Raw genomic sequence first — 13998 nt, 5'->3', positions numbered from 1 at the left:
AAAAATGTAAGTTTATGAAGTATGCATTCCTTTTTTAATGCCAAAAATAAAAACAAAGGAAAATTTCTAAATTGGACATGTGATAATACATAAAATCTATCTGATAAAAAGTGTGTAATTACTGTCAAAAAATCTTCACACAATCCTTGAAATCTCAGCAGTAGGGTGGCACCAAGTTCCCACACATCAGTTAAAGCATGTGCATATATGTCATTGGCGATAGGTCAATCTCTCAGAGAATAATCTCATGATGCCAAAGCTATCCTATCTGAACTTTAATTCCTGAATAATAATGTTGGCTAATAGTGTTTTACTGGATATTGTCTTACTTGCTAACATTTCTTATGGGGATCTTGATTAATTGGCTACCTAATCCCCAAAGATTATTCCAGAAAATAATAATGCCTGAAAAGTAGAGTTCTTTTCTCTCACCTATGCACAAATTTGTCATAGTTAATATGAAATTACTTTGTTCATCTGACCCCTAACAAGTAAAAACACGTGAATTAAGATCAGCATGTAGGTGAAATGCAGAAGAAATTAGGGCCATCTTGAGAGCACTGTCATCTAGTATGAATCACATACTGGTTGGCCATTCTCGCTCCAATCCCATATTTTTATGGGGTTACACTTAATACGAAGAACAAGTGATTAATGGAGCATTAATCACAGAAGTCTACTGACTAAAAAGAACTGAAAATTCTGAGCCTTGCTTCATCACTGTGTTGTATTGGTGATGGTGTTGGGAATGTGGGAACAAAGTTGTGGCGCAGGTAATCCCTAGTTTTGATCCAAAGAAATAGCAGCCAAGCAGAAACAGACACACACACACACACACACCCCTCAATATATATTAAAAATTCAAATTTTCATTCAGTTTCTCAAGAAAATACCAAGAAGAGTAATAGAGAAAATCTCTGTTCTTAGTCTTGGCCACTTTATTCCCCACATGGACAACCACTTTGCATCAAAAATCTCTCTCTACCCTTACTTTCACCTCTAAGTCTTTTCTCCATCCCATCTATCCCTTATGGGCACTTTTCTTTCCTCCCTCCTCATTTTTCCTATCTCTAGCCCCTTCTTTTTACCCAAGTGAAATTTTGTCACTTTTGAGTCCCCCTCCCCTATGATCGCTTTTCCAGTTCTATTTTTCATTCCCCTGATTCCACACTACCCAAGTTTTGACACCTAGCTGGCATGAAGAGAGTTCTTAGAAGAAATGGAAGAGAATGAGAAGAAGAAGTCTCTTCTGTGTTAAAAAAAAAAAAAAAGGAGAAGGCCATGATTATTGACATGAAATTAACCTTGTCCCAACCACATACACGTACACCTCAAAGCTTTGTAAACCACTGGCAAATACCCTCTTATTATCTCCCCTGCCCCCTCTCCCCTTTCATTTGATTTTTTGGTTAGTTACCAATCATAGGAGTTAACTTCCTATACACAGGGTAGACAAATCAGGGCAATCTATGATCTCTTTAGGTCCATGGATAGATGTTCACCCCCAAATGCAGAGCTCTGCTAAATACATCTTTCAGTATCTCTGCCTTCTTAGATAGTCTAAGCTATAACTCTACTTTTACTTTTAGAGGTCTTTTTTGCCTTTTTCTGGCCAGAACAATATTGTTCTTATATGTCTTCCTTTTCATCTTCCCAAATGCCCTAATATCAGCTTAGGCTAAATGTGCTACTGGTATAAAATGTATCTTTCTCCTTAAAAAATACCAATTATTCTCAACCTCTGGGATCCAAAGCATCCGGAATAGGCGCCCTCTTCAATAATAATCAGTGAGTGAGTGATCTTAAAAGATATGTGGTTTAGGAAGATGAAGTTAACTATTTAAGGCACAAATCAAGTGTGGAGTGGAGCTGCAACCCAGATCCAGACGTTCTTTCTGACATGATCTCTCATTGTCTTTTTTCTTGTATTCATCAGTTGCTAAATCTTCTTATTTCTTCTTCATAAAAAAAGCTAATGATCATATTATTGCAACACCATACTCTCTATACCACAACTATATAAACTTATTTTGGAAAGCTAAGACTATTCACGTAAGACTAAACAACACATAAGACCTTCATAATATGCTCCTAATCTTCCCTTCTTGTCTTCGTTTCTGTCTCCTGGTCCCAGTTCCTCCCAACTTTATGTATGCATGAATCTTTTCATGATCTTCTCTCTGCCTAGAGTTTACTTTCACTTCCTGCCAGAAAAAAAAATAAGTACCCTTTTTAAATAAGCAAACTCAAATATTATTTGCTCCATAAAGCCTTCCCAATATCTATTCCATGAGCCTTTCCCAACATCTCCACTTTCCTACTAACAGATCATATATCCTGTTGCTTTAAAATTCCACTAAGAGATCATATATCCTACTGCTTTCAAATTCTTTCTTCTTGCTAGATTGTGAGATGTTTACTGGCAGAATCCATGCTAGATACTGGGAACACAAGGATTAAAACCACAACCCTTGTACTCAAGAGATTTCCAGTACACTAGTAAGTAAAAAATATAAACAATTACGGCACAGGTCTGATGTAGAAAACATATTTCTATTTAATTGACTTGAATTACAGTTGCACACATTTTGTGTTGTAACAAAGATTGTGTTACATATGATAATTTAAGTAGCCAAAAGTTGACTCAGGTTGAGTAGAGAAGTAAAAGCACATAAGAAAGAGAACAGGAAGAAATAAAACTGTAAAGATGTAATGGGAGAGAAAATACTGAGTTAACTGAAGTAATGGCTTAATGCAGAAATAAGATGTTTGGGGAAAGGAAGTTGAATTAGTTGAAGACATTTTTGGTAACAAGAGTCATGAAGGCTACAGTTGCCAGAAATAAAAAACAAAAAAAGGACTGACTATGGAGTATTTATTAAATACTCATACTCACTGTTTGAAGTAGAAACTAAGAGGAATCAGAGGATCAAAGCGGTTGGTTATGACTTGCTCAGCTAGTAACTGCAAGTGCCAAAATTCAAACTGTGGAATATTTCAAAGTCCGCCCTCTCTAAATTCCATTTTGGCCTAAATCCAAGGAGGTAGTGTCCACAGAATTAGCTAGAAATTACTTATTTCCTAAAAGATCAAAGTCCCAAAGAATTCTGTATGATTTCAAGGCTGCTCATATGGTAATAATGGATAAATTTCACTTCATAGTCTAATCAACTAATAGACTTTAGGACAGCAAACATAAATGACATTAAGGTGCCTTGAGAACCATCGAGTCCTACCTCTTATTTTGAGACTAATTGAAGATACTGAGGCCCAGAAGTTAAATCATACAGATTGCTAAAAGAAGTTCTGAGAAGAAATGAAATACAAAAGCTTGGTTTCTAAGGCTGAATATCATGAGAAACTATCATGTTATCCTGTGTGAGTGAACTCCACGAGGCCAGGTATCTTGTCTCTTTTTTGGTCAATTGTATCTCCAGTATCTAGGAGAGTTTATGCTACTATAACTAGCACAAAGTGAGCACTTAAAAAAAATCAGGTGCTCAAATAACACACGGTTTAGTGAAGGAATTAACGGGTTCATGTATGTGAATGTGTGTAAAGTGGGTGCAAGCATGTAATTAAATGGAAAACTGGTCATATTTAGTTAGATGTTACTAAATTTATTTTTATTTGCCATTTGGATCACATGATTTTCTCCTTTAAACATCCCAGTGACATTATAAACGCTTTATGTAGCAAGGTCTTTGGCTTCAAATGCCTTCACCAGGAATTAATAGTTTAGTATACCATCAATGAATAGAATTTACAAAGTACCCTTTGGGCAGAATCATTAAGGAATTAAGGAAAGTTTTTTTAACATATTGAGAAATAACACAAAAGGTTCTGAAAATAAAGGATAATATGAATATTTCATCTTTGTCTTAGTTTTGGGGGGTGGGGAACACAGAAGCAATATTTCATTTCTAAAACCATGTTCCCGTGAAGCTGAGCAGAAGGACTGCTTATAACATAATTTTCCAGCCAAATTCCCAAAGGGCCCCCAACAGGCTTTCTCAATTTGTGGGCGCTGTCCTCTAACAATCTATTTCTTTCCAGACTCTCCTTGGAAACCAAAGATTTATGTCATTCTCTTCATATTTTAAAATGAAATTGTTCCAGGTTAAAGAAATTATGAAAACTGAAAGCCTGTCTTTATCCAAGAACCAACACTGCCTGGACAAATAACTTATGGATACATCCTGTTCTGGAGGTATCATCAATGACTTTGCCTCTGCAGCACTCTTACCATTATTTGGACATTTCCAGAAATCAAGATCACTTCAGGCATTTGTGAAGATGAGCTGTGCTGAGACATAGGCTTAAAAAGAAAAGGTAAATAAATACTCTGTCAGGTTATACAGGGGGAAGCAGACCCTCCCTTTTATAAATAACGTATACATTTGCTTAAACTCCAGAGTAAAGGAAAAATCTCATGGACTGAAAACATTTTTTTAAAAAATGAATATTCACTAAACAATCCTGAAATGCTTTTTGCTCTCTGAATACTTTCAAACAAGTAGGTATCACAGCATTTCACTGATAGCTTATCAAACCACAGAATAGAACAGGAGGACAGAATACAAAGGGCATTCTTAAGGGAGCACCATCATGATTGTTCTGTAAAAACATATGAACATATTGCTATAAACTCATCTTCACAGGAAGTCACACAGTTTAATAAGCACAGACCTGCAAGTTAATATTAAAATTCACTTTGATTTCAGCAGCAGCAAAGCTGATCCAACTAGGAGCTATTACATAAAACCTTTATTGTCATATTCGTCATCACCACTCTCAATAGAGACCACTGCCAGCACCAAGAAGCCAGCCCTCAGTTCACCTCAGGAAACAGGCTACACAGACGGCTGTCCCAGTAACAATGCAGCAGTGAGATGGCCCTGTTTATTTTATCAGAATGGCACTCCCTTAATTTTTCAGTTCTCTTTATTGATGTCCTTTCTCATGTATAGGTCTATTAGATTCTACTTCCTTTACTGTCCTCCCAGGAATTGGTGCTTGCCAACTACAATAAGTTGTTTTGACAACTTGTCTAGCTATACAATACTCTGTTTCTTTCCCTCTACAATCTTTTTGGCTTCAAATGAGTGCCTTCAAAATATAGCAGAGACTATCCAACCAAACTATGCTACAGGGGGGAAGAGCTTTCTATGTGTAAGGAATGTCCTGCCCAAACTACAATCTTTCATGTGCTCATGGTCCTCTTTCTTTTCCTGTTTATTTTTATGGATAAATCCCCCTTGCTATCTTGTCTACTCCTATCTTAATAAGGAATGACTGCCGTGACTACCCCCATCTAGCTATGCCATTCACCGCCAGCACCTCTGCTCTCCTCGTGTGCTTCAAGAAGAACTGATTAGCACTTTGCATAATTAACCTGATTAGCACTGTGCATAATCAAACTGATTAGCACTTTGCATAATTAAAAAGAAATAATAATAATAACAATAATAAGCACTAAGTAATATCGAAAGCTGTTAGTCCCACAGCCCTTTGGTTACCTCCAAGATTAGTTCAGTGCAGCATATTTTGCACCTTCACAATGAAATCTTTTCTTTAACTCAAAAGTCAAGAAAATAAATTAAAATGCTTGCAATCCACAGACTCATTATGGTTTTCATATCCATACCAGTTACCAACATAATCAGTTTCTTACCCATAAACATCTCCCTCAGTTTGGGTCTTATATATTTTACCCACGTTAAAATGGAGCAAATGGGGATATAAAACCAAGTCAATGAAAAATATTTAGAATAAAATTAGAAAACAAGATATATGATGCTTACAGAAGCATATAGAGAGTTATGTAGAACTATATAACTCTCCCTTGTGTTGCTTCTGGGTGACAATGAGGCACGTGGAAAGAACTGGACAACCTATCAGAAAAACCTGGCTATGACATTTCCTGGCTAAGTGATTTAACTTTTTGGAACCTCAGTTCCCTCATCTGCAAAATTAAAATAATAACACCAGTTCTGCTACCTCAATAGTTGTAATTAAAATAATAATTTAGGAAGGTGCTTTGTGAACTGTAAGACACTTTACATACATGAGGTATTCCATTCTAGGTCCCTAAATCTCCTATCTCCCAAATTTTATTTTACACCATGGACAATATTATACATTATGAATAATAAATTTTAGGCTCAGTGCAGTGGCTCACACCTGTAACCCCAGCACTCTGGGAGGCCAAGGCAGGAAGATCACTTGAGGCCAGGAGTTCAAGACCAGCCTGGGCAAAATAGTAAGATCTCCATCTCTACAGAAATTTTTTAAAAATTAGCGGGGTATGGTGGCATGCACCTGTAGTTTTTCTTTTTTAAATTTTTTATTCTCATAGGTTATTGGGGAACAGGTGGTGTTTGGTTACATGAGTAAGTTCTTTAGTGATGATTTGTGAGATTTTGGTGCACTCATCACTTGAGCAGTATACACTGCATATGATTTGTAGTCTTTTATCCCTCACACCCTTTCCCCCTGAGTCCCCAGAGTCCATTGTGTCATTCTTGTGCCTTTGCATCCTCATACTCAGCAGGCTGAGGCAGAGGGATCACTGGAGCCCAACAGTTCAAGGCTGCAGTAAGCTAAGAAAGTGCCACCACACTCCTGTCTGGGCAACAGAGCAAGACCTCATCTCTAAAAAAATAAGATAAAATAAAAATTTATATTTATAATGCCTTAAAATTAAAAAGTCATAAAGTCCTGTTGCACGCTTTGCCTTATTTCTTGTTTAGGGCTGAATGTGACTAAAATTTTGACTTGGAGTTAAAACTGGACTCTAGTAATTACTGTTTCCATCACAGCTCTCATTCGTGTTTCTGCGGAGGTTAAAATCAAGCTGTTGCTGGAAATTCACAAGAGAGGAGAAGAAAATCTAGTACATTACTATTAATTTGGGACTACAACATAAGAGAATTCTGCAACTCTGCTTTTCTCCACCCCACCATAGCCAACCATCTGTTCCTTACCAACTTCGAGGCTTAGTTCAGTTCCACTTTCCTCCAAGAAACCATCTATGATACCCATAGGTTGGAAATTCTCTCTTTCTCTCTCATGCTTCTATAATATTTTATCTCATGCTTCCATAGTACAGTGTACTATGTATTAAATATGTGTATATCTATCTGATACCTTTAGTAGATTAGCTGCTCCTAAAGAGAAACTATGCTGCCTATTCATCTTTGCCCCAGAAATAGCTGCCACAATAAATAACGTAGTGGTGAATGCTCAACACCTTTGTTACAGTTGGCTTAAGGAAACTGGATGGTAAAATATTTTTTTCACTAGGCATTTACTATGTAATTGCTAAATGCAAGCCTGAGAAATTGTTTCAATAACTATATGCTAGAGAATACAAAGGTGTTTGACATACCCATAACTACTTAATCAACCATTAAAACCAACCATTCACTTATTAAAAATAGATATGAGTGCTAGTAAATACTAGGCATTGTGCTAAACACTGAATACAGCATTGATAAAGTTGAAAAGGAACTGTTGGTTCCTCTCAAGGAGCTGATAGTCTAGGTCTCTTTTAAGAAGCTCATATTAGAGAGGCTGGAGTGGAGTAGTGTGGAAAGGAAACCTTAAAATAGCAAGATACACACCATGGAGCCACTAAGCCTCTATCAACCTACGGGAAAGAAACCCAAATAAGCAGTCAGTGTTCTTGGGCAAATCATTCATTTTACAATTCATTTAATTCAAGAAGGAAAATGCTGCTGTGGAGATTATTCAAGTCCAAATGTTCCTGGTGAAGGTGCTTCCAGTAATTCTGGGAAAGAAGCCAATCCCTTAGTTTTATATGTAAATATTTTTAAAACACACACATATATATAAGCACAAAAGAAAGGTCAGGAAGACGTTAAGTCTTTTAAAAATCTATTTTAATAATTTTTTCTATAACTGTCCACAAAAGTTTGGGCTTTTTTGTAGCCTTACATTTTCTTTTACACAATACACCTGGTTTTTTTTCTAAACTAAATATTTCTTCCATCTAATGACTCTCTTTATTAGACAGCATCTAATTTGCATACATTTACATACAATTTAACTGCTAGCTTGTGAGAACAAAGAAATGGCTCTGTATTGTACTGAAGGACAATACTCAGTAAAGGAAGGTATAAAAACCAACCAGCTTGGTGACTGTGTAAGCTCTTTGTTTCAGATATACCAGGCTCCCTCTCTCTCTTTTAACATACCATTTAAAAGGGGCAAAAATTATTTCATCAAACAATGAAAAAAAGAAACAGCCCTACTTTGTTTAACTGTCCATTTCCTCTCCAGCTTGGTTACTACAATTCAGGGGTCCAAGTTCCCTGAATCTACTACAATTTCCTCTATTATATTTGATAGATTTAATCCCTTTATCTATTTTTGTTTCGTGTCTCATTCCTAAAACAACCTGGGATTCCACTGCGATAAAGCTCTGTTCTGATGCTAATTTGTGCTGCCATCGGCCTTGTTCCCAAGCAGACAGGGTAGAATATGGCATCATGCTCTCCAGTGAACAATGCATACACTTACCCTTAACAGGTTAATAGATTTTATTGAGACTTTGGGTCTTTATCATATGAACCAGCTCTTCAAAAAGAAATGGTTTTCAGCATCTACTGGAGAGATGATGGAAAAGAAGACTTGAATATAGGGAGGGAAATGGTAAAAGAGATGTTAGGGGTAAAAGAGTACTTGAGTCAAATGTTTCTCCACTCAGCAATGCTATCCCTTTGTAAGTCTCCAAACCTGCATGACTCTTGGAGAATTAAAAAAAAAAAAAAGAACTGAAAACCAGGGACCCTTGACTCTCCTTTGAAAGTAAATTCACATACTCTGTGACACAGGGTGAGTCACTATGACTCTTCTCTCTGCAGCTCTCATCCTTGACACATGGAAAAGGAGATTATGGAAAGCAATCTTGAAGAGGTTTGTTCAGTGTTTTGTAAATATTAACTATTGAAAACACACAAAATAACTAATAAAGCTGCGGTCACAACCAACTGAAAATAAGCACTACGCGCATTCAAATTTCTGAAATGTCATGTCTAAAATATCACACAAAAAAGAAATATGATATACAAAAAATGCTTCAAGATTATAACAAGCTATACAAATGTAAAGCAGGACATAAGGACAAACTGAAAATTATAAAGCCAGGTATGAATTGGCACCAAAGGCTCGATGGAATTATCATCCGTATCTGGGTGCTGCAAATGGTCAAGGGAGATGCATTTCCTTGGACATATATTTAACATTATTAATTTGGCCTGTTTTCTGCATCTGATAATGCAAATTTACAATTTTAGTGACCCAAAGAAGTGTGAACTTGTCAGTGATAAGTGAAGAAATTCTACCACTCTGTGGGGCTGCAAAATGCCCACATAATTTGGAACCTTTAGCAGCCAAACAGATTGCACAATCTCAACTAGCGATCTTGAAGCATGTCTGATTTTCCACCTGGTGAGAAGAAGCCTGAGTTATCGGGACTGTATGAGTGCTGGAGTGCTGGCATAGACCAACTCTGCCAACTTCTTAACCCATAAACAATTATGAATAACGATCCAAACAGCACTTAAAAGAAATAATTAGACACTGCACTTCAAAAAAAACCCTCAGTAGTGACTAAAATCTAGTCACTAGAATGAGTAGTCAGGAAATTGTTGATCCTCTGAAAACCACGGCTTAGTTCTAAAAACAGCCTTAAATTGCAGAGAACCTGACCCCGACCTTCAAATCCCTTGCTCCATGAGGAAATGAGACTACCGCCTCCTGAGTGCTGTAGTGTCTGTTCTTTCAGAGATTGTCAGTAAGTTTTACAATACAATTCCTGTTTCTAAGGCTCATTAGATCTTTCTTATTTATACAGATTTGAGGCAGTACTTGTTTTCGTGTGATAGAATTATCTGTTGGTATCCGACGTCAGACCTATTTTCTACACTCTAACATATTAAATTCTGCCTTGTTTGTTTCTAAAGCACCTCTTAATACCAACTCAGCCAACATCACCTGTGCTGGAGGTGGTTAAGATCCACCTCCCCAATGCATGTTACCACGGTGACAAAGTAGTGACCTAATTTACACACACCTGCTGGGTTAATTGGGCCAAAATGAAAGATGATATATATGCTCAAAATCCAAAACTGATTTTTTCCTCAAAATTAAATATTTGATTTTTTAAAAATTAGCAGTTTCTAAAGCTAAGTAACATACTCCAGGTGTGCATTTGCCAGTTAATGTACCCTGAATGTTTCATGACACTTGAGGAGCAAAATATATTGAGTGATGAATACAAATCTTTTATGTATTTTCTGTGTGCAATGATTAGTGTGAGTAAGTGGTCTCAATCACTGAATACATGGGGTGTGCTTGAAGGGTCAGGCCACTGCCTTAAAGCAAACAGGGACATCTCAACTGTGCTAAGTTAGCACGCAGAGTCTGGGACGCCTTTGAAAATGCAAGTTCGCTTTGGAGAAAGCTGTTCTCCATAGCCTAAGGCAGCCTGCAACGTCTCTTAGGCAAAAACATCACTTACCTCTGCTTGACCTCTTCCCACCTCTTTGTATTCATTCTTCCCAGACCACTGAGAGTTTTTCTTTAAACCATATTAAGTTTTATGCCAAGAACTGATAAGGATATGAACAAATAGATACTTTCAGAGACTGCTGGGACGGACACAGCAATGTGTAAATGGTATAGCTAAATGTATCACAACCCCTAAAATACATATATCTTTGTCTCAATTATTACACTTAAGTATTTACCTGATGACATAATCAGGGATGTTTATAAAAAAGATTGTCACAATAATATTCATCGTAATTTACGTTTACTAGAGAAAAGTTGGAAGCAACTTACATGTCCAAAAAGTAGAGATTAGCTAGGTAAATTATAACACATCCATTGTATGGAATACTATATAATCAATAAAAAAAGCATGTCACAAAAAATATTGACAAAAACAAATATTCATAATATATTGCTAGTTGAAAAATCAGAATCATAACCTTGCATAATCCTATGTTGTTGCATGCACACATACATGTATACACCAAAATATTAATAATAACTTTTTCTTTAAGTGGTAATAGTAATATCAGTGGCTATTTTCTTGTCTTCTTTCTGTCTTTTTGTGTTTTCCAAATAGTTTTAAACTAATAGTGTATTACTTTTAGAAGGGAAATATAAATATTATATTAAAAATAAAATGAAGAGTAGGAAAAAAGTTAAATGACATTTCCTAATCCCTCTCTCCTACTTAGATTTCACATTTCACCTATATTTACTTCTCTCCTTGTCAACTACAGATATAAATATAATAGATGTTAAACTGGACAATGTTCTTTTATTACTGAATATTCAACTTTTCTAGCTGAATGGATCTTTCACTTATTTACAAATCTTACAAAGATGTCAGTCAGCACAACTCTTAGAGTCTCCAATCTGCTTTTTATGCTTGCAAAAACCATGTGAAATAATTGCCTTTTAATAACAATGATTACTTGAAGTGAACTTTTCAAGATACAAATAAATCTATTTATCACCAAGCTATTGTGTCCCGCTTAAATTACAACTTTCACATTTTGATTTCATTTGTACAGATATAGGGTCTTACTGATAAGTAAGTGCTTTTGTTAAGTAAGTAAAATTAGTGTTACCATATGAACTGGATTTGCTGTTAAAAGTATCTCACTAGGGGTTTGATTTATTCTATGATGGTTTCACTGATTTAATCATTGCTTAAATTGGCAAAATATAATTATATATTTTTATAAACAAGATGTTTTCTTGGGATTTTCCTATGTCACCAAGAATAGACATCAGGGATTGATAAGTAATAAAAAATGTCAATTTTTAAATTACATTTCTCGGTCTAATACGCTTTCTTTTTACCTTAGTGATGATCGCTGCCTTCCTAAAAAGTTCATAAAGCTTCAGAAAAATCTAAAATTCATGAGACTGCAAAGAATTAAAAAAATTGATGCTTTTATTTCAAGTGATAAAATTAAACTTTATTTTCATTGTCAAAAATAAGTTTTGGTTGAATCAAAGATGTAAATATTAAGAGACTAAATCATAAATGTGCTAGAAGAAAATCTGAGTAATTTTTTAGTGTAAGAATTTTTCTAAGCCATAAAGGAAATGATTGAAAAATGAAACTACATAAAACAATTTTCTACATATACAAAACTCAAAAAGCAAATTAATAACCAAGAAATATGTTTAACACATACTACAGAAAATTTACTTTCCATGATATACAAAGAGGCTATACAAACCAATAAAATATTTTTAGAAACTCAATAGAAAAATATAGAAAGCATTATAGCAAATTCACAAAAAAGTAAACAAAAATGTAAATGGCCAGTGAAATTTTAATATGTTGTTTAATCTAACTCATAAGTAAAGAAATGCAAATCAAAACAATGGTGAAACGTCATTTTCACTTTTCTGATTAGGAAAAATTTGCTAAAGCCCAGTACTGATGAGGCTGTGAGAACGCAGGAATTCTCATATAATGTTGTTACATGTGTGTCAGAAAAATGTTTTTGAAGGCAAATTTTTAACAGGCATCAAAATTTTAATTATAGAAACATATCTAAGAAAGTATGCTATGTGGATATTAAAATAAAAACAAGGTTATATTTAGAAAGCTGTTTTGTAATATTTTCAAACAGCAAAGAAACTGTAAATAACCAAATTTCTATAAATAGGCAGTGGTTAAATACATTTTGTGACATCCATAAAATGGAAATATTAAGTAGCTGTTTAAAAAGAGGAAAAGATAAAACACAATATACCAAAATATGAACACTATAAAATCTCTAGAATATATAAAATCTCTAAGACACAGCATTAAGAAAAAAGTACAAATGTATTTAAACAGTACGATTCCCTTTCTGTTTTTAAATTAAAGATATATAGATACATTTCTCTACACAAGTACAGTTGAAACTTTTTGTCTCTGGTGAATAGTACTATCAGTCAGTAAAGACATACTTTTCGTTTTATATCCTTGGGTACCATTCAAATTTTTTTAACCCTGTGAGTACATTTTAAAAATACAAATAGCAGAAAGATTGTTCAGTGTAATGGTAAATGGTGAAAGGTATATACATGGAAGAGTACTGCACTGTTAAATTTCTCATTCTAGACTTGTCTAGTCCCACAGTAAATCATTCAACTTCACTGGGTTTCCATTTCCTCATTTGTAAAATAATAATTAAATTAGCTCAAAGAATAATCTGTAAGTTACCTTATAGTTCTAACAGTACATATTTTCATGTGTTAATAATCCAATACAGAATGGTGGAAAAATATGTTTGAGACTTAAATATCAATTTTGAGCACCTGTACCTACTACAATAAACAAATCTCTACTTGGTATTTTGTATGTAGACTGTAGCCATGTCTTTATAACAAAAGCAAACAATATATACACTGAAAATTTTGGCTCATTGAATAAACTAAATATTATCTTAAAGACTATCCCCATGCACAAGTACCTCTGGGTCTCAATGGTTTAGTTCTGCCAAGGTGTTGAAACAAGACTATCAAACAAGACTGATCAGAAATGTATTACTTACATACTTCACTGCCAACTTAAAGCCACAGCCACCAAGCTGATTTGTTGAATCTATCCTTGATATATGCTCTCATATATACAAAATAATGTCAAAATATCAATATTCATTTATAATTCAGCTATATATTGCCACAAGCACTCGTAATATGTTTTTGATATTGGATAACCTGATAGTGCATGCTCACAAGTTAAAATAGTAATATCTATCTTGTTTTTAATTTGTGGTACTTGAAGCTTCAGTATAATAATGGCCTTCTTCCATTGTGACTTAATATTCCTATCATTTGGTTATATATTTTTAAAGCAAAAATCTCTCAATCATTATTCAGATGACAAATTATGCGGTCATATCAGTTAGATATAGGAAAGTCTGCACTGTGGTATTGCTAAGAAAGCAAGTA

The 13998-nt window shown here is 34.8% G+C and overlaps 1 protein-coding gene and 1 long non-coding RNA gene across 6 annotated transcripts in view; one reads left to right on the top strand and one right to left on the bottom strand.

The window, feature by feature from the left end:
• Positions 1-13998, bottom strand: part of ZBTB20 (zinc finger and BTB domain containing 20) — an 807544-nt gene that overhangs the window by 526392 nt on the left and 267154 nt on the right. The window lies entirely within an intron of this gene.
• LOC105738542 lies at positions 3182-6720 on the top strand. The gene is made up of 3 exons (XR_001114370.2): positions 3182-3401; positions 4120-4332; positions 6551-6720. It is a non-coding gene; the product is annotated as an uncharacterized LOC105738542 (long non-coding RNA).

The sequence above is a fragment of the Nomascus leucogenys genome, chromosome 21 (genome assembly GCF_006542625.1).
Source record: "Nomascus leucogenys isolate Asia chromosome 21, Asia_NLE_v1, whole genome shotgun sequence".
NCBI lineage: Eukaryota > Metazoa > Chordata > Mammalia > Primates > Hylobatidae > Nomascus > Nomascus leucogenys.
The sequence above is the reverse complement of the archived record's forward strand: the minus strand, read 5'-3'. Positions and strand labels throughout refer to the sequence as shown.